A 22,224-nucleotide genomic window follows, 5' to 3' on the forward strand; every position below is an offset into this window, starting at 1 on the left:
TCACTAACTCTTACAGCACTCTGTTTAACATGTTGCCAGGTATCAATGCCAAGTTATTTATGTGGCTATGTTATTTAAAATTCGCAAACCGCTTTGTTGTCTAGAGTTGTTGTATTAATCCTGGAGCTCCGAATGCCCCAAACAGTGACACTGATCATTTGGTTGTAGAACGCCCATGCCAATGTTCATAAAAATGTATCAACGATTTCAGCTACTTATTGTGATCAATAAATATGGATAGTTTACTTATAATGGCCTCTTGCCATAAAGTTTAAAATTTTAGAAAACTAAAGCGGGTTTTTTATTAATCAAATTTTCTACCTGCAATTTTGTTGTAATAGTCTACTTATTTTGGGAACATAACACTGAAAGTAATGTTATTAAAACCGTTTTACATTTTAAATATGTGTTTTTAACCATTAACAAAATGCAATTTATAAATAATAATGGAGTTCTGGCAGAAATTTAACGCGTATTGTTGGGTAAATAGATAGTAGATTACACATGCTTTTATTGATAAATTACACCACACGTATATAATAGATTTAAGTTATGAGGAAGAAATATAAATGGTATGGCCTTATATTTTGTCCATCTACCGTAGGCAAATGAACAAGTTCACCACTAAACCACTTGCGTTCCTTTCCTCGCAAAGAAAGTTTCACAAACTATTTATTTTTATTTGTGTATTAGTATATTTTATTTATTCGCTGTTTTACATCTGCAGGTTTATATTTTAATTAGAAAACTTTCGCTATATTTCAGTAATAAATACAAATGTTTTAACTTCTTCCTTTGAGTTCTCATAAGCGAAACTTGTAATATCACAACGCATAAAAGTATTATTTTGTCCCTTGTTTGTTGAGACAGCTTTTTGTCAATTTCATAATACAATTACTCTATTTTACAGCTACCAATTACGCTTTTATTTTATCAATTACATCATATATCTTTCATTGACTAATACCAGTTTAGTACTTTCATTAAGTTTCTTTTAAGAAGATCCTATCACAGATCAAGAATGAGTGATTCCTTATTAGGTCTGAAAACTATAATTGTAACCTACCAGTATTGACTAACAGAAAAAACCTTATTACAGTATGGTTGTATCTTGACCTGTGCACAACTTTATCATGTACATGTATATTTTGTACACTAGGACAGAAGAAACTTTATTGCTCCATTTTCCGAAAGTTTAGTAAGCATAATATGTTTTTATTTCCTCATTAACATAAAATATCTAACATTCAATCTTAATTTTAATTTGACATTTGGTCCTTTACTGAGAACCCAATATTTGACTTATATTTACTCTTTTTTATAAATGAACTCATATTATATTTATAGAACATTCTACGTAGTGTTTTGGGTACGAACATATTTTTCGTAAAACTAAAAATTTCAAGAATAAAAATAAACTAATGTATGTACAGTTTACTTTTAGGAATTGCGTTTAACTAGATCTGACACTTTTCATTCTTTTTGCAAATATTACTTATCACAATTAATACAGGGAATTTTACTGAACTTTTGTACTACTTTAGAGCGGAGTATCTGTGGAAATACAAGTAGATATTAGCAAAATAGGTTGTAAATTACCTCTCTCATTTAATAATAATTATAATAAATATATCCGTTATGTAACTGAATAGTCCGCCGTTATCAACAAACCACGTTTATTTAGTAACCACACAATAAAGGAAATAATTTAACTCCTAGTTTATTTATATGATACATGGTTTATAAGTAATTTATCACAACTAATGTGTTACAGAACAGTATATTAGTTTGATATGGAAGGCCTAGTTGTCAAGATAGAGGCTACAAATCACCAGCCGCCAGTCCAACGCTGTTCCTTGGTCTGTGCAGAATGAGGTAAACTGCTAACAGCTGCTCTGACGTCACCTGAATTATTAAGAGTTACTACGTCAAGTTGCTACAGTTTATGGTCCACTGTTTTGTTACAGTATTGTTTCAGTGTCTCGTTCATCTCTCTCCTTTATACTAACCAATGCACATTTTCAAATGCAAGAACATTCAATGAAATTATAGTATGGAAATCATGCACTAATTAACAAAAGTAAACTATTGCCAACTAGGATGGATTGTGCAGCATGAAAGTATTTCATCGTAAATTTCCGACCAATTTAAGTGTTTAGAATTTGGCTTGAGAACCTACACACTTATTTCGAATGATATATTTCTGTTGTGTTATTAACGCCTTTTGGTGGGATTTTACATGAAACTATTCACCCAATCCGACGATACTTGTTGGAAATATGTTTTCAACTCATTAAACAAATATATTACATTTTTATATTCACTCATCATAAATATTTTGCTATCCTGATCAGATATGAAAACTAGAACAATCTTCTATTCGATAACGCTGGTTTAATTCATTTATTGAAGGCAATAAAACTGTTTCTGATTTTTCAGCCTTTAACCCAAGAATTCTTAGTTCGTAGAGTCAATAAAAAGTACTTCCTAAATTTTTCAGGCTGAAAATCCACGTGGGGGGCATCATAGATTTTCTTGCTGATCAATCCCATTACGGTATATTAGCTCTCAAGTTTAAAAACTCATGGTGGTCCATTGTTTCAATAGTATAGTTTGTGCGAATTAGCTAATATTTCATAGAGGAAATATGTTACTACTGGAAATTACTTTGTTCAACGAATTAAAAAATAATTTAAATCATGACTCATAATATTAATCTAACTTCCCGTTTACGTTATACTCGGGTTTGTGGGTAATAAATTAAAGTTGTCAAGGAATTGAAATAAAGTTGATTTGAAAACAATGACTTGTTCAGAACATCGTTCTGAAACTAAGGCGTTCCTGAATTTCAAGGTCTGTATGAATTGAAAAAGAATAAAAAGTTAAAAATAATAAATTTTGGAACATTTAGTTTTGTTATCTATCTTTCCAGTAAGCCAGTATTTTAATAAACCTTCACAAATGAATTATAATTTATATAATATATATAGTAATAACCAAGCCATGCATTATACTTGATCAATATAATTCGGAAAGTGTTATATGATATGGCATTGTTTTACATGACCATCACATGAAAAAAGCTATTCCACTTAAAATGTTATTTTCAATGTTTCATACATCTTGTGTTCTGACAGCAATGTTAATCAATCAAGGGTTTATTATGGGATGAGATGTTCAGGTGACTAAGTAGTTGTCCAACGTGCTAACCACCAATCAATCATAACAGTTAAATCTATAAATTAGTAATAACTAATTGTTCTTTGTTTGAAGGTTATTTTTGACAATGGAAGGATTTACATGTCCGGAAAAATCCTGTTTCCTTCACAACTAATTGTTAGTTTAAAATAAGCTTTACAAAAAATGTAGCAATTAAAAAAATTTGGTTGAAGTTCCAAGTTGAGTTGAAGGCTTAAGCAAACAAGTATGCTCCACTTGACTTGGTTTTGTAGCAATGGAAGGAAATCCCTAAGTTTAGTGGCTAGTTGTCTTCGTTGCTGACAAAACCGTGTATCGTTGTATAATCGTACTAAGTTCACCGCTGTTTTTGTCCAACTTTGGTTCAACTTCCCAGCATCAAGGCTAGCTTTTTGGCAGGTGGATTCAGCACTGTACATTTTACGGGGTAATCCAGCTTATTATAAAGTTTGCATTACCGCATTGCCATTGAGGATATAAACGATAGCTTCTGTAGTAATACCCATTCCGGGGAAGGAGGGAATACACACTAGTACATACATTTAATCATAATTACGTTTGTAAGTGGTGCACAAACCTTTTTGTTCTTGGATTTGTGCGATTATTGATAAATGTAGCATTATGTTACTTCTACCAGTCCTGGACATTTTTTGAAAACTTTTGCCCAGCTCAAAAAATAGATAGTGTTATAAACTATTATAAATTTTTAACTTAATAGGTATTCATAAACCTGCGATAGGACATTTTAATTCAAGTTAAAATGCATAAGGAGAGAATTGGTTTACTAAAACATTCGTAAATATGTTCCGATTTTCAATCTACAGGTTACGTAATAATTATATCTATTTTATACATATTTTGTCTCGCAGAGACAATCACTATTATACTTATGAAGATCTCAATATAAATCATTTACATTTTTGTAAAAATATATTTATTGCTTAACCACCTGAAGCCCAAGAGATGAGTGGGGGTGAAGGATAATCTTTAGTGTACATTAATACGGTTACCTGGTGACTAGAGGGCTAAAGTTTGGAAAGTCTCACTGTGCTAAGGTAGGGTATTGAAAATGTATTACATACACTAAGAATGATTAAACATGTCTTAATGTGTTCTATATATCTAGTTATACAATTGTTATACTTACAATTTTACACGAACCTCTAAAATAATAAATAATTAAATAATAATTATCTTTTTATTGTACCTCTTATGTTCTCAATGAAAAATTGTTTCAACCTCGAACTGAGATGCCTCAACCTCCCAAAGAACCGTCCACAGGCTCAACACACTGTCTATAGGTACATTTACAGATGAAAGTAGAATACAGCACACTATACTCTATAGGTACATTTACAGATGAAATTAGAATACAACACACTATACACTATAGGTACATTTACAGATGAAAGTAGAATACAACACACTATACTCTATAGGTACATTTACAGATTAAAGTAGAATACAACACACTATACACTCTATAGGTACATTTACAGATTAAAGTAGAATACAACACACTAATACACTCAGAGTCCACCAGCTCAAAAGGTAGAACTATCAAAGTCCCGACGAGCAACGAGATCGAGATCCACCACTCCAGGATCCACATTATACGATGCTGACTGCCGGCCGGGGGCGAAGCGACGTCGACGTCCCGATCACGTGGTGTTTGTTACTTTATATCATTACAACTAGAGGGGAATGTTACATACGTTAAGCAATCAAAAGAGCAGTTTACCTTATTATTATGGCATTGGCTAAGTCTATCTAGCCAGTCCAAATAAACCCATTAATGAGAAATGGAATGTGCTAATGGAAATTAGCTTCATTCCAATGAAACTATATTTTTATACTACAAGGAAACAGAGTTATAATATTGCTCAACACAAATTAACACTATTAAATGTCTCATTAAAATTTACGCCGTCATATAAATAACTATTTGTGTCAAAACATGATTGGACTGTGACTCAGAGGTCTCTTTTATTGTTTTAGTATTCATTGTTGAAATTGTAAGGTTTATACAAATAAAACACCATAGAATTATGCATATATATATAAAATATATATATTATATATATATATGCATAGTTCTTATTTACATATTAAGAATACATCGTTTAAATTTATCATTCGTTGTAAACTAAATAAATACTGTTATTGTCCAGGGTTTGTAGTACAGAAAGGAAACTCAGACGAACTGAGAAAGATAAGTTTTTTATCAATGTAGGCCTATAAGACAATTACTTTAACTATATTGTGAATATGAGCTATTGATGTGTTTTAAGTCGATTATTGAGATATTATATTTATCTTATTCCCTTAGGTGAGTTTGAGTACTTTATTTCGGAAAGTGACGAAACGTAAAAATACTTTACACGACTTGGTTATTTTTTTACATATCGTAGGCCTTTTTAAAATAATTTGTTTGGTATAAGGTCTATTCTTATTCTAAATTACTGTTATATAAAATGTATGCCATTATACAAGATTTTCACAAAAAGGCGTCATGAACTTCTGTGTCTAATAGTACATCATTTCAACTAAAAAAACTCATATAAATATAGGTCAAAAATGTGTCTTTAGCCGGTAGCCACCATTTTGTATTTTTTATAAATAAAATGTTATTTTAAAACTAGATAAGATAACTCTAATCGAATTATGCACATAGGTAAAACTTTTTACAAATACAAGAGAAATTAAAAAAATAATTATGTTATTTCATTACCTATTGAGAAATTGGCGTTTGTTAAAAAGGTTCATAGTGAATAAAAGTAGCACATAATTATAAAATGCAATACCTATTTCTTTCTGTCTTATCCTTCTTATATATACGTCTATCATGACCAAGTCTCTCTAATAGTACATACTTATAAAATGCATACTTCATTACATTCTTCAGAAGAATATACTTTTCAAATTTTCTTTTATTTCAAATAGTTGTGGATTACTAGAAGTAGCGTTAAGCATTCCATGTTTTGGATTTTTGGCATCTTATTACTTGAAGTGACAAGAATGGAGGGTCAGAAAATCAACATTATGGTAAGTGACGGTCCTAGTTCTGCTGCAGGGACTTGGCGAACAAGCTTTGTAGAGACGCTGAGTCGGCAGAGGAATGTCAACTATGCAAATGTACCAAGAGTCCTATGTAATCCTATCCATTCAATTATTGAATTACTAGTACACTCTTCTCAGTTGAATTTGAGGAACTTGACATATTACTTCCACACCTATTTCCTTTCCAATTTTCCATAAATGATTTAGAAAATTATATTTTACAATGATGTCCATTCCCAAAAATTTTAAATTTTTCTAAACTTTCCGTTAAAACACAAACAAAATAATTTTTAATCAACTGAGATATTATTTTTTTAATTATTTATTTATATAAAAACCAAAATAAGACACGCCACTATAGAATAAAAATGTGCTTTTTGTAGCATTAGTGGTAAAATTTCACTTTTCTCAGATGATAGGGAAGACTTATAAATATGAGAATAGGCTAAATTGTATTTAAATAATTATGTGTTCAATAATGAAAATAATACATTGATATACACAAATAAATCTGAACAATATTATAATGCCCAACCATCTAAAGCCTTTGAGTACAGGATACTACTCAGAATATCTCAGTTATACATAGGATCTATACAAGATGAACTATCAATGAATACGTTCAGGGTAAATATAGACAGTAACTACGTATTACTTCGTAAACAGTACTAGTAGTAACATCGTCTAGTAGTAACATCGTCTAGTAGTAACATCGTCTAGTAGTAACATCGTCGTTCGCATGTAAAACTATTATTAAGGAAACCCTCACTTCTGGTACTTCATATTTCCGTTTATCATTAAACCCAAAATATCAGAAACTACTGAGCTAAATACTATTAATATTTTTAATAATATTGTCATACATACAGTACATATAGTTACTACCTCTGTGCTATCTTATTATCTTTGTGTTTATTAATAAACATTTTATTGTAGTCTCTTTAAATGTTGTTTAGAAAACATTTCAAGCCCATTTGCAAATATTTATTTTACCTCACCAGGAGTTGAACTGATCTTCTCGGTACAGGTCAAGTTTTGTTTTAATACACAAAATTTACACTCTACTGTCTTAAAAATTGTCATATGTTAATGCAATTACAATGTTTTTTTTAGTAAATTCTGGGAATAATACATGATAGTGTATTTGGCAGCAATAGTATTTTTTTTTTAATACGATGAACTGTAGTCTAGAATTGGAAATAAATTTTAATTTTTGCGTTGTTGTACAAAACCTTATGCCTGAAATTTAAAAGATAAAATCATCTCAATCAGAATTGCAATGATTCAATTATTGACATAAAAAACCGTACAACAATTGTATAAAAGATAATTTTATTTTATAGAAATGGAATGGCAAGAATTCACGATATCTATACAAGGTAATTCATATTAATTAACAAATATTGAAAAATGGTTCAAGGCATGAAAAAAATAACATACTTCAGTGAAACGTGCAAGGTACAAAAAGCTCTTTACCTGAGCTTATGTTTATTTTGGAAAACTATTTTTACTTGTCAGACATTCAAATATTGTTACTATTATTTTAACGAAAATTAGCAAAGAACAGATCAATGTTCCTTAAAACTATTAAACAATTATAACACATCAAATTATGTTTAGTTTCAGGGACAAGTTGTAAATTTATATGTCCTCAAATTTGAACACTTTATCCTAAAACAATATGTTAACATAGCTTTTTGTTTATGGACACACACACACACACACACACACACACACACACACACATATATATATATATATATATATATATATACATATATATATATATATATACATATATATATATATATATATATATATATACATATATATATATATATATATATATATATATATATATATATATATACACACACACACACACACATACACATATACATTATATTGCAAAAAATAAGTGTTTTGGAACTATCAGGCATATTATAATAATGTCTCCCCAGTGTGTTAAAATATCATGTATGATTTCTCAATAGCTGGCGTACAGTTTTAACTACTATACAACATTGTGGTAGTAATTATGGTGAACACGATAACTAACGTTGTTCTTAATAGGTACAGACTGAACTTCGTACATAAGCAGTATTTTTATATAGCTATGATGAGTTTCTGTAAATGTTATATCTTAAGCCTCAGTATAATTGCACTTTTATATAAACAAGAAAAACAATTATCACCATAATATATGTTAATACATCTGAATATATTTTCCAATAGAGGCAATTACAGTAAAGTAAATAGCTTATTTTATACAATCCTTAATAGCTTAACTCTTAATAGTCCACTTTTTAAAGTTAGAACACCACAGAAATTTGTAAATGCTGTATGTAGCACTGTATCCATACCTAAGTTTATTGTTAAACATAAAGTGTAATATTGGATGTAAAAATCATTAAATTATCTGCATGCATTTTGTTAACCAAACAATAGCTCGATACCTGATGCGTGGATTATTAATTAAGAGTGATGGTAATGTCATCAATGGTTAAACTTTCTGTGATTCTAATGTTAAAAATTATCACGCTTTCATATTTAAAAATAGCTTTAAATTTAATTATTGTTATTGAAATATGGAAGTTTGTAGTATGTTTAAAAAAACGGCTATATACTAAAAGAAAAAAACACTACGTTTCGAGGATGAGAGTCTGTCCTCATTTTCAGATGTCAAAAGATTTAATTTGTAGGAAAGCAAACATAAATGTATGGACTAACCAAAGTCAAAACGGCAATAGATAAAGTTACTCTTAAAAAATCGGAAAACTTCCCTGAGGTTTATAACAGTGTTAACAATTACAAACCATGAGACTCCGAAATACAAGCACACTGCACAAAATATGTTCTACAAGCAAAGGAGATTGAGTTTTGGGCTCACTTTTTGGTTTCACCTTGGCGAGTCTATCTCCGTATATTGATTTAAGGTGCATGTCAAAATATTTTTCAAGAGAATTTTTCATTTGTCTTCTGAGGGGATGCACATTTTTGTCTGTTTGATTTGATAACTGTCTATGTGTCTGCAGGATATGTAGAAAATGAAAGGAGCTTTACAGATTTGATATTTTGGATGCTAACTTAGCGAAGCCTGTTTTATTATCGAATTGAAAAATAATAAAAATTACCGGTTAATAATAATATTAGTAGTTTCGATCTATGGGTAAAACAAATCATGAAGAAGTCATCAGAGAGTTTGGTTGTACCCCGCCATCTGCAAAGAGACCACAGCTTAGTTTTAGGGTTTTAAGAAGAAATTAGGAACTGTGATTAAATACGACGATTTTCAGTGATTAATCACCAAAATATTCTTAACACAATAAAAAAAATGATATGTTTCTGTCTCAATTTATGTATACATCGATCTTAAGTCAACAGACGTTAAACTACAAATAGTAACTGAAAAAAATTGATTAAAGGACATTTGAAAAAAAAAATTTGTGTTAAATATCTAGAAAAATATTTAAATTTATCACAATTATTCTGTAATACATCTTTGAATAATAACTTAAAATGACATAAAACGTTGTTAATTATAAGATGTTTTACTAAATTTAAAACAATTAAGTTCTTATTCTGAAAATATAGTTCCTTATATTGAAACACCTGCTTCTGTTGTTATAAAACTGAAATTAATAGTTGTAAGAAACTTAAACGTATAAAATTGTGTCAATAGAATAATAATATGGAATCAAAGAAGAAATTAATTTCGCAGGATAGTTGAAAATAATTGGAGATTGTTTTATGTGACATATAATATTTATAAGGATTAAAAAATAATAATTATTTAAAATAAGTTGAAATTGGAACGTTATAATAAAAAATTTGATTTAAAAATGGATTCTATTGGGAATTTTAGTTTAAAATTATTAAGTTAAGAAGTTTTTTATGAAATATTTATTTTCATAATTATATACTGATGCAAGCATTTTGAATTATTAACTAGACACGTTTTCTGAAAAGCTAACATCAAAATATAATATATTAGTATTTCTGTTTTTAATCCTAAGCTATTTTCTTAGTAAAATTAAATACGTTTATTAATTACATTTTAAATGGTGTATTCTATATAAGAATAAGCTGCAATTTTTACAAACCTCCGTAAATAAATAATGATTTATTCATCCATTATTTTACAATTTCACATTTTTAGGATTAAGCTAACGACGTTGTCAGCAAAACAGTTTTTATTCCGTCCTCCAATTGAACTTAGATCACTTAGGCCAATCTAGATATAGATTAACTTGTATTATTGACACCACTATATTGGAAATCTTACTCGAAACAACTCAACTCGTGTATTGTTCCATCTACAGTGTTCACACGTCTGATATGATTTTATAGTCTTAATTTGAGTTAAGTGTATTAAATTTCTCACTTTTCATATGTTCGATAAGCTTTATGATAAACCGATGTTACTGCATTATTTTCTGTTCCTGTTAACTAAACGTTTTCACAAGTATCTTATGTTCTGAATTTGTGTAGCTCTTATCAATGCTACCACAAAGAGTTTTGATTGGTAGCTGTCATTATGAGTGAACTTGTAGCTGTGCACTTGCTGTTAATCATACTGTGTTTAACAATATAAAATCAGTAAACTTTCTTAGTAATAAGTTTTTTGAGATATACGGAATAATAGACACGATCGTTTTTGAAAAAATGGGTAAAACATCTTACTTAATGGCCCAATCACTAAATACATAATATAGTAAGAGGTCAAAAAGCGCTGTTGTACTCAATATTGCAACATTAGCAACAATATACTACAAAAAAATAGAAAACGTGAAATACAATAACCAAGGCAATATAACAAAAAGTGTCAATGGGTCTTTGAGAGGCTTCAAACAACTTTCTTGGCCGATCTCAAGACTTTGGAATTAACTGGTCAGCTCGTTAAATTCTTTCAGTTCTTTATTGGGCTCCAAGAATATCTCGAATTATTTCTTTGGCCTATATTTGAAAAGTTTCTCAAATTAAAATATGAACGAGTTGTGAAACCAATGAAATGTTCTTTATTTTTTACCTTTCTTAAATTATTTTAAATTAAATTAAACAAATATATGACGTTAATCTCAAAGAAATTTTATGTCCGTTGGGTTTTGCTATGGGCGTGTTTGCTGTCTCATTTTTTTTATTTATTCTGTAGGAACTGTTCATAATTATTTGACTGAACTATTTAACTCTCATTATTTTTTTTCTGCTGTCACGTTCAATCGAGGATGAAAATAAACTTGAATCATTCGTTGATCTAATTTTTTAATCATAGAAAACAAGTACTGAATATATAAAGGTTTTAGAAAACTCGAAGAAAGAGTTTGATGGAAAATTTAAATTAAATGTGAGGAAAAGTCGTGCTACAGGAGCACACTTCTATTTCTCTGCACAAAATAAATAGAAGAATAAACTGTCTGACAATGTCTTACAAAATCATACTAACAACCCGCAGTGTCTTCTTAAACTCACCACCTGTCTGTCCCTCTGTGCAATGACTCTTGATAAAAAGGGCCAAAAACTGGGTGCATAAATACTTCTTGATCTAAGGAAGAACTCTATTGGTTTTGAGGTCAAATGGTCCAAGGACTGTACAATTGTCACTATAAAGGTCATAGCTGTGCGCCTAGTCAGTATGAGCTAATATTGTGTGTTGCAGGATAGAAGGCACTCGTAATAGTCGGGAAAGAGACTTTCTTTACGCCCTGCAGTGACCTTCAATACTCCGTTGTATCCATATATTGTTTTATTGCCACAAAGAGTCACTTGGTGTACTTAACCTACTGAATACACACCTTTTATTGAATAAAATAGTGCTGTTCAAATTATAAGCCGCTTGCTGCAACTCATTCTTGTATAGGTTCTTTCCGTGATCATGGTATACTCTTCTCTCTATGTATACCACTTTATATGTTCATAGTTTAGGACCGAATTCCAATAATTGGAGAAAAGCAATGGTTTAATATATATATCTATATATATATATATATATATATATATATATATATATATATATATATATATATAGGTGTGCACAACACCTTATAACAGATATTTAGTTTTATTTTATTATTATGTTTTTAGATCACTTCACTAAAGACAAATGTATAAAAAAATAAATACTACTTTCACGACCCAAGATATTACAGGAATTACATAAAATTTAATCAATTTTGTAACCAGTCCATATAAAAACTAATTTTTTTTTTACTTTTTCATAATATGCACATGGGTTATAGCTACAGGAGTGACGACTTTGTTAAGTTTTATGAGTTAAAGAAATTAGTTTACTTTAGCAGTTATAAATTAGCCATAGTGAAAGGAACGATCGTAAACGATTTGATAGGAACATCAGTGTTGTAGGCCAGCCTACAAGTTTCCTCGTTAAATCTAAAAGAAATGGTTTTGCATTACACAGAAGATTTGCTTTAAGAAAATGAATTCACTCACTTTGCTAAAAATACATTTTTAGAAGGATAAAATTTTTCCCGTGGAGGAATATTTAATATCAGTAGCTATCATGGGGTAAGAAATCGGATATGGAATAAGCAATGATACGGTGATTGGACTATATATTCTACTTAACAGGCTACCTGTCCAGGAATAAATATTTTACTTATTAATAGTATTTCTGAATTAAGAAAGCCCCTCTCCAGAAGCTTTTAACCTGGCACCAGCGCAATACAACACTTGAGTTTTTAACCAGAAAATTCAATTAGTATATTTTTAAGAGATGGAAGTTGCTCAGAATAACTCTTAATTGCCAATTGCTATTTTGTAATAGCACAATAAAGTTAGTCTTAAAGTGATAAAAAATTATAATATTCATCACTATTATTACTATTATTGTAGTAAATGCACATACTAAGCAAGATACGATTATGTTTTGAAAGTTTTTTTCTAATTCATTCTGACCTGACAAATGATTTTGTAATTTCTACTAAAGATTCCCTAATAAAAAATTAACCCTATTTGATTAGTTTAAATTATTTTAATAATTAAAGAATTGTCATTGAACTTAATTAAGTACAAACAGCTATACATGTAGGTATTCCCTTTAATAGTGATCGTGACAGTGTAATATGTCCAATATTTTAGAATACATAATATATCGCATTCGCATATACGTTGATACTAATTTTAGAGAATCACCTTTATACATTTTTAAGTCAGCCAAACGGACTACACAGCGACAATTTCAAATAAAAGCAACGAAACAAAACATCTGGAAGTATTTTCACCTGGGAACGAAACACCGCACAATGTGTATTGTTGTGTACCTACCGTCTCGTTAACGATCTGTCCAGACACAAAACGTGTTGTGAGCAAGATATTGTGTTATCTCCGTCTGTAAACAATGCCACATCGCGTCGCGCTGGACGGGCTCTATTTAGCACAAAAACACACTCTATCCTTTTTTTAATTAAATAACTACAAACTGATAAAGTACATTGATTGAAAATGCTTATTGCGTAATATATTCAAAACAATATACAAGTACTATAATAAAATAACACTTACCCGATTTTGTGTAACGATTCCTCAAGGTACTTTTTGGAATCTGCTATAACCGGGCATAAGAGAACGAGCATCATAAGTTATTATTCAGTTCATGATGATAAAATATTTGTTCGACCATTTGTAAATTGAACAAATTATAGAATCATTAAGAAGTATCTTGAAAGTCACTTTTGAAATATATAACTTAAAATCTAAGTTAACTAAGTATCTTTACATTTTACAGAAATTTATATATATATACATTGTAAAATATTCAGTAAGTAATAAAATATTTTAAATACTGAATTGAAGGTAGTCGAGGTTTAAGATTGATATAAAAATATCGGTCATGATTTTAAGGACTAAAATTGTATTAATATTCACATAAATATAACACGATATAACTTTTTCTTTTGAAACACAAGAATTAAAGTTATATAAAATATACCTTTATAACATAACAGATATTGTAGAAAATATGCATAACAATATTACGGAATACATTTGCCTCTTTCAAACTACATGAAATAATGTTGGATTAAAGTGAAAATCTGTTAGTAAAATGCTCGTTACACTAAATAATTATAAGCTTAATTATTTAGATAAGGAAGTTCAAAAGAAACTCTCGAGACGCTACTGCAGTAAATTTGTCTGGAAACTTTCTTTGAATTGAACCAACTCAGAATAATTAAGAGTTCTTTGTTTATACAGAGAAAGAGATCTTTAACTATTATCAAAACAAGACAACTGCAGCAGAAACAAGTTAAGATTTGGGTTTGCGAACAGTTTGCATTGAACAAACTTTTCCTCGGTATTGTTAAAATACAAACAAATCTTGTGTGGGTAGAGTGAGACACAATTATAAGGAACATTTTCTTAAGCAAAGAGAAGAACCGTTGGGAAAAACTTTGTGATAATACTTCTTAAGGATCATTGTACTGTATATATCAGTAAGTATACATTAGGTTGGGCTATTTTTAATTAAAACTTTACAAATTTAACAATAAATTCCATAAGTATTAAAGTTTTAACCGATGTTTGATATTTCAATAAAACTACTTGTAGTACGTGGTCACAAGTAGTTTAATTAGTAAAACACATTTGCAACGGTAACGACTACACGACTACATACTTACTTGAATACTTAAATATTGCATCTTTGACCAGACTAGCTGGATAGATTGCGTTTTTTATCTAGAATAAAACTCTTGGCAAATTGGCGGTACTACACAATACATACGATGTCAATAAAGGATCTGTGGTTTAAATAGTTAATATTCTCGATCGATCGGCAAGTGAGACTATATATTATTTTATTATTTTAATAATATATATAAGTATTACTTATATATTTAATAATATATAATAATAATATATCATTTTAACTAATTCTGAAAATTTACATTGTGATTCTTGGCACCATTGATGTGAATATAGGCCTATTATTATTTCTAAAACCTTCGGACTATACCCACTGGCCTTTAAAGTTGCGAAATATTTACTAAAAGAGCATGTTAAATGTAAATTAAAATTAAAACTTATATTTGAAATATACTTTTAACTGTAAATGTGCTCGCAATATGTATATTTTCTTAATCTAGGAAAAAGGCAAAATTAACTATGGAACAAAATTTACAAAGTCCAGAGTAAATTAAAATGGTCATTAATATACACTTTTTGACAGATTTCCTTAATCATGGAAACAAGGCAAACTTAACATTGGCTTCGGAAATATAATTTACTCGTACCAGAAGTGTTCATACACGTTCAAACTTACGAAATTGCCTACGAAACTGTGGATAACTGCTAGTAACATAATAAAGACAAACTGGGGAAGGAATAAAACTATAGCAACTACTCTCAAATGTCGATAATATGTTGGTCAAGAATTTGAAACTACCATTAAAAAGTCTGACTGGGGGTCCTCATTAATCGAAAGTTGGCTAGCTGAACATAATTTTACATTTTAGAAATAAAAATAGAAATACAAACCAAAAGATCAGGGATCCTCGAATTCAGGAACAAGATTGGAACAAAAATATATCACAATGCTACAACCATATTCTAATGTCTAGTAGTACTGTCATAAAGTCCAGGCGCAGACAACGGAGAAATCTTAGGGACAAAAACCTTTACATCAGTCATCCTAGAAGAAGGATAAACCAAAGTTTTACGCTCTAGCTCTGCTGGAAGATAGTGTGCTCTTGGCCAGTAATTGATTTTAAAGTTCTGCCACCACTTAGAGCAGGAATTTCTCTTCCTCTTATAAAAATCTTTATCATCTTGATCGTGTTTCGGGCCTTGTAGATTCTGTTAAATTGACGCATATTACTGTCGCCTCAATATATTATTCAATATTTTATGGGTAGTAGATCGATCAAAGTGTGTTACATATCAAGCATTTTACTCTCCGTGGTTTGGTCATAGCGTTCTACCACATGCGTCATATTAAAGATACGGTTTATCTCTATATTAACCTGCTATTTAGGTTTCGCATGCATTAATAATTTCAGAATATTGTTTAAAAGTAAGAACAAAGCGATTCTAAATAAATAACTGTAATAACACTAAAATACACAAATATTATCAAAACACGTAATGAAAAAGTAACCACACAATAATGATACAACTGGATAATGTACACTCTAAAAGTATGAACTGTTCTGAGGTTGAATCATACAAGGTATTTGTTTGTACTAAAGCGTAATTCGAGCCGGAAAAGTCCGGTCACTCTGTCACGGTGTAAAAGACTGCATTAGTGTACTCTCTAATCTTCATTGAATTAGACTAATTCAGAACTAATTCAAACCACAAACGACCAATAAACACATTTTAAGTAACTTTACCACAACAAATAAAAGTGTAAAGACTTAATTATAGTTTTGACGATCTGTTACTTCGTATGGGAAGAGAGAGCGAACTCTGGTTTTCACCACTCTTTAAGTTTTGTATGCTCTTCAAGAGGGATTTCTTGAATAAGTCTTCATTCTTTTCAGTTTAGAAATGGACCTTGTGACAGAGGACGTAGTCTCAGGAATCGTATAAATTAAACTCACAAAAAGATTAATTTGGGGGAAAGCTGATCTGAGCATAAGGCTAGAGTCAAATAATTTGCACAGATCTTTCAGCGGTTTTCCTTTAAACTCTTTACTGGAATAGAAGACTAATAGTTCATTTTTTCCGAATATTGTCGAAATACTTACCATATACATCCAACAAGCTTTTGAAAGCTGTTTCCGGAAATGAATCTTCATTCTTAAAAAATACACCTTTTGCAGTTGGTTTTCTTCCTCTTTTTAGGTGGGCCTCCCTCCTCAACAATGTGTATACATCTTTAATTCTGCCTTGAACTCCAGATATACGTCCAGTCCAATGATTGTACGTACTGGCGCCATCATAAGTTTGAGCAACAAGTTTTCCATTGCATTCCAAATTGTTTAAATAACCAATGATATGTTTTGCAATAGCAGCAGCATGTTTGTCATAGCTTATATCACTAAAACCTAAAAACGTTCTTTTATTGACGCCATTATAATTATATCGAAATACGATAGAGAATTGAGCTTTGTTTGAAACATCTGTGGTTTAATTAACCAACACAGCCACAAAACTTGCATTACTCAATATTTCCTTTATTGATAACAGAAGAGGCGACCCCACGGCTTCAATTAAATAATTTTGAATGTAACTTGAAAGTCCTTTAAAAAAAAGTAGCGTTTTCTATGTGTTCTGCTAAAAGAAGATCGTAGGCTGTTGTATATTTGAAAATCTCAATGTAATTACACCGATTAACAGAGGTTTCAGTCTCGTCATGACCTTGAAATGCTTTTACCTAAAAAAAAGTACAGTAATGATCAGTCTTTTAAGAATATCTCAAGTTTCCTTTACCTTTTGATTGTGAATAAAGATGTCCGTCTTTAACTGGTCATCTAATGCGGTCCTTATTATGCTCTGGCCAAATGATCCAACACTCAAAGACGATCACAAATGATTGACTGAAATTTCGTGTCCTGCAATTGATTTTACTAAGTTACCCTAAATGTGTGAAACCACCTTTGATGCAACTAGTATTATACCCTTTACGAAATAATAAACAATTCCAAACAATTCCAAAAAAAACAGCATTGAACTCTGTACTAACAGCCAAATAGTCAATTTTTATTACAGTTCGATTGAAAATGTTCGGTAAACTTTTCACTTCTTTGCACCAGTAGTCTGGTAACAGACAAGTTTGGTAAGTCTGGAATAGGCCTTCCAAGTTTTATTCTTTTCTTTTTTAAAAAGGTCTAGATGAGAAGGGTACATCTATAAGACGTTTAATAATACACTCCGCCTCCATCATCGTGAATAAAACAAGACACAGCGGTACTATTCTTTTACTTTAAATTCGTAACACGGTAAGATGATACTATACATAACTGGTAGTTAGTTTATATGTTCAGCAAAACCAATAACAGTGACACCGATAACGTTATGGATCAAACAACACGAAAAAATGTGCGCGGTTATTACGTTATAACATAACCTAAGCCAGGACAGGGCCGGGCTTGGCGGCCAGACTGTGAGCGGGTCGCGCGGTGAACATTCGGCTCTTTGGTGAAACTCTGACGACACGTTCGGCTGCAGGGATCACTTGAATTCCTCCGTCACGAGAATCTAATAATAATAATAATAAAATCTTTATTGCATTTGGTAAAAATTTACAATTGTGTTGCGAGCGTCGTATTCTTCCTAGCCATTCATACACGTTGAAGCTCACTCAAACATACATACATCTCTCAACAATCATGCAAACAATCACACTCTCAACACCAGAATATCGGGTAGGGGGTTTACTAATTGTCCCAGCGGTATTGAAAAAACTCCTCAATCGTGTAAAAGGCACTAGACACCAAAAGATGCTTTAAACGAGTCTTGAAAAGATTCAGGTTTTGGTTTTTGATGCATTCAGGAAGGCAATTGATTACTTTGACACCAACTTGAGATGGCAGCCGTTCAAAGGCTGTACTTCTGTGTGGTTGAATTCTGTAGTTTTCCCTACCTCTAGTATTATATGAGTGAACATCCCTGCCTTGAGTCAAAGTGCACCTTGACCTGCAGTACAGAGTAACCTCCAAGATATAGAGGGAGGGTAAAGTCAATAATCTAAGCTCCCTAAATGTTTCTCTACACGACTCTCTTGTTTTCAATTTCAAGACGGTTCTGACAGCTCTTTTCTGAAGTCTAAATACCCTTTCCAGTTTGTATTTAGAGCAGCTACTCCAAAATCTGATTCCGTACTCCAAGTGAGAATGGACCAAGCCAAAATAGGCTGTTCTTAAGAGTTCAAGGGAGCAGAATTGTGCTAGGTTACGCAAAGCATAAATGCCTGAGTTAACTCTAGAGCAAACACTGTCAATGTGACCGTTCCAAGTCAACTCCTTGTCAAGATGTATTCCACGGAACTTTGTGAAAGATGTTTCTTCAATAAGTTCATCATCCACCATCACAGTGATTTTGTTTTGTTCATTGCGCTGCTGAAAACAAAATTTGATGAAAAATGACTTTTAATTGTTTGCTTGCAAGTTCATTTCATTAAAATTTTTAATGCAAAGATTTAAATCAAGAAATAATTTGAGTTCTAATTCAGCAGCTGATTTTTCCTTTACACAAATAGTCGTGTCATCAGCGTACTGAATCACTTTAGCATGCTGGATCTACCTTCCCTGGTCTCTCAACACCGTCTACCACTCCCTCCCCCCCTAATTAACCATGAACTCTATTTGCGTCCACCGAAGCTGTCACATCACAGCTTCACTTCAGACGCAGAACACCAAAATCAAAGAATTGTGTTTTTAGAGCGTTTCAGACTTATTTCTAATAGCATTGTTAACGGTTTTAGGTATAAAATATTAAAGAAATAATTGTATCCACCTAATCAAGCAGTGCTTTATTAGGGTCATCCCAACGCGCGCTACTGGATGTAGTTAAAGATGTAAATAATTGATGTAACTTGTAAGGATAATAGAATTTAGAAAATTTCCCGTCGTTAAATGTTAAAAAAATTGAACAATATGTTTCGAATATTTTACCCCATTGAGACGGCCTACTGCCATGCACTTAAGCCGCAAGGGCTTTTTGCGCACCCCGGAAACACACATGAGGCCTACCAGTCTATAATTTCAGCAGTTCCAGAAACCGCCGAAAACAACCTATCAGGTCCCCCTGGGGAAATTCACCACCCCTGTCCAAAATACCAAAGATGGCATACCGCTCCCTTGCTATTGAAGGGCAGTCAAAGAGCATGCGCTCAGCAGATTCATCCTGCTCATTACACATTCTGCAGAGCGGATCCTCCTGAAGGATACCGACTCTGTGAAGATTCTTCCTCAGGTGATCATGCCCCGTGACAAGACCAATAACCCGAGAAGGCATTGATATGTTTAATGAGAGAAGGTCTGACGCCACCCTGGAGAATGGCGTCTGTAATACCATTCTGCTCATTCTCAAGCCCGGATGAATCCTCCACCTTCTCCCATGCTCCGCGCGAACCCCTTTCGAAACAACCCTAGAGGATTCACACCTTGGAACACCGCAGAACGGTTATGGGCCCGTCATAATTGTCGCTGAGCTCTGGTTGGCCAGGGAATCAGCTCTTTCGTTCCCAGAGATCCCCTCATGACCAGGAACCCAACAAACGTTCACCTTGTTGATTCTGGCAAGGGAGGAAACTGCTTTATAGCAATCCCAAACTAGTTTGGATTTGATCACACAAGAGTCCAGCGCCATCAGCGCTGCCTGACTGTCCGTGAAAATATTAATCGCCTTGCTCCTATATCGCAGACGATGATTCTCACGAGCACATTCCATAATAGCTGCGACCTCCGACTGAATAACTGTCGGATACGGACCCATAGGGACCACCAGCTCCCTACATGGACTCACTCCCAGAATTCCAGCGCCTGTGCCGCTTTTTGTTTTAGAGTTGTCTGTGAACCATTCGAGCTCCACTGGTGGAAGCGATTCCCTTCCCTCTGACGAATCATCCCTAGAGGGTACAACAATCCTAAAGGGTTTGTCAAAGGAAAACTTTTGTGGCATCTGATCAGAGATCATTTGCAGAGCATGTGCTAATTCTACAGTGCCCACTGCTGCAGCATGACCAGAGTCCCATCTGCTGAAGATAGTAGACACTCCTCCTGGCCATAGCCCGAATGAATATGTCCAGGGGGGCGAGGTTGAGAAAACATTCTAGAACTGCACCTTGCGCACTAGGAAAAGCCCCAGTGATAGCAAGGCAGGCCATCCACCAGACGAGCAACCAGCATCTTGGCCTCCATTTTTGGCCACCAGACGACAGGTCCATACATTAGTGCAGGTCTGACTACGGAAGCATAAAGCCAGTCCCCAGGGCCCTCCTATCACACGTCCGCATTGCATTAAAGAGCATTTCCCCCTGGCGAGGACCCTTTCTAGATGAGGTCCCCAGTTTAGAACCCTATCTAGGATCACGCCCAGGTACTTGACCTCGGACTTCAGCTCAATGGAAGAGCCTCTGAATAGAAAAGAACCAATGCTCTCCATCTGTCGCCTCCTGGTAAAGGCATCCACAGCAGCCTTGGTGCGGTTGCACTGAGGCCAACCTCATCACACCAACTTCCCACCATGTTCAGAGCAGCATTGGTCAGTTCCGTGATTTTTGTGTTGAACTTGCCACTCACAAGAATCACAATATCATCTGCGTACCCCTGTACAAAGACACCGCTACTATTCAAAGAATTTAGCAGGTCGTCCACAAGGTTCCACAGGTGAAGAGAAAGGACGCCACCCTGCGGACAGCCCCTCATAGTCCTCGCACTAACACTTGCGGGTTGTAACAACCGCCCTGTCCGTGAGCAAGGCCCTTATGCAGTCACATATTTGACCATCAATACCACGTCTTGAGATCGCATTGATAATCACCTGAGTAGCTGTGTTGTCAAAGGCTCCTTCGATGTCTAGGAAGACACCTATGTCTACATCGTTTGCTGCTAGCGCCTTCTCAATCCTGCATACCAATTGATGCAGGGCAGAGTCGTATGACCTTCCTGGATTGTAGGCATTTTTATTAGGATCTAGAGGTCGCTCCAAAAGAGCTCCCTCCCACACAAACCTGGCAACCATTTTCTCCATGGTTTTAAGAAGAAAGGAGGACAGGTATATCGGTCTGAAAGACTTTGACCGTTCCATGCTAGTCCTCCCCTGCTTTGGTATGAACACTACTCTGGACACTCTTCAGGATATTGGAATGTACCTGAGGGCCACGGAGGCTCTGCACAGTCTGCACAGCTGGGGAAGGAGAATATCCAGCCCCCACTGCAAGCAAACCGGTCTCATACCGTCTCGCCCAGGAGCTTTGTAAGGACTGAAAGAGTTGGTCGCCCACTCGATCCTTCTGAAGGTGCGGCAGACTCCACTGCTAATGAGTGGTGCGCCCCTTATGTCTCCACT

Source organism: Homalodisca vitripennis, chromosome 6 (assembly GCF_021130785.1).
Source record: "Homalodisca vitripennis isolate AUS2020 chromosome 6, UT_GWSS_2.1, whole genome shotgun sequence".
In the NCBI taxonomy this organism is placed as follows: Eukaryota; Metazoa; Arthropoda; class Insecta; order Hemiptera; family Cicadellidae; genus Homalodisca; species Homalodisca vitripennis.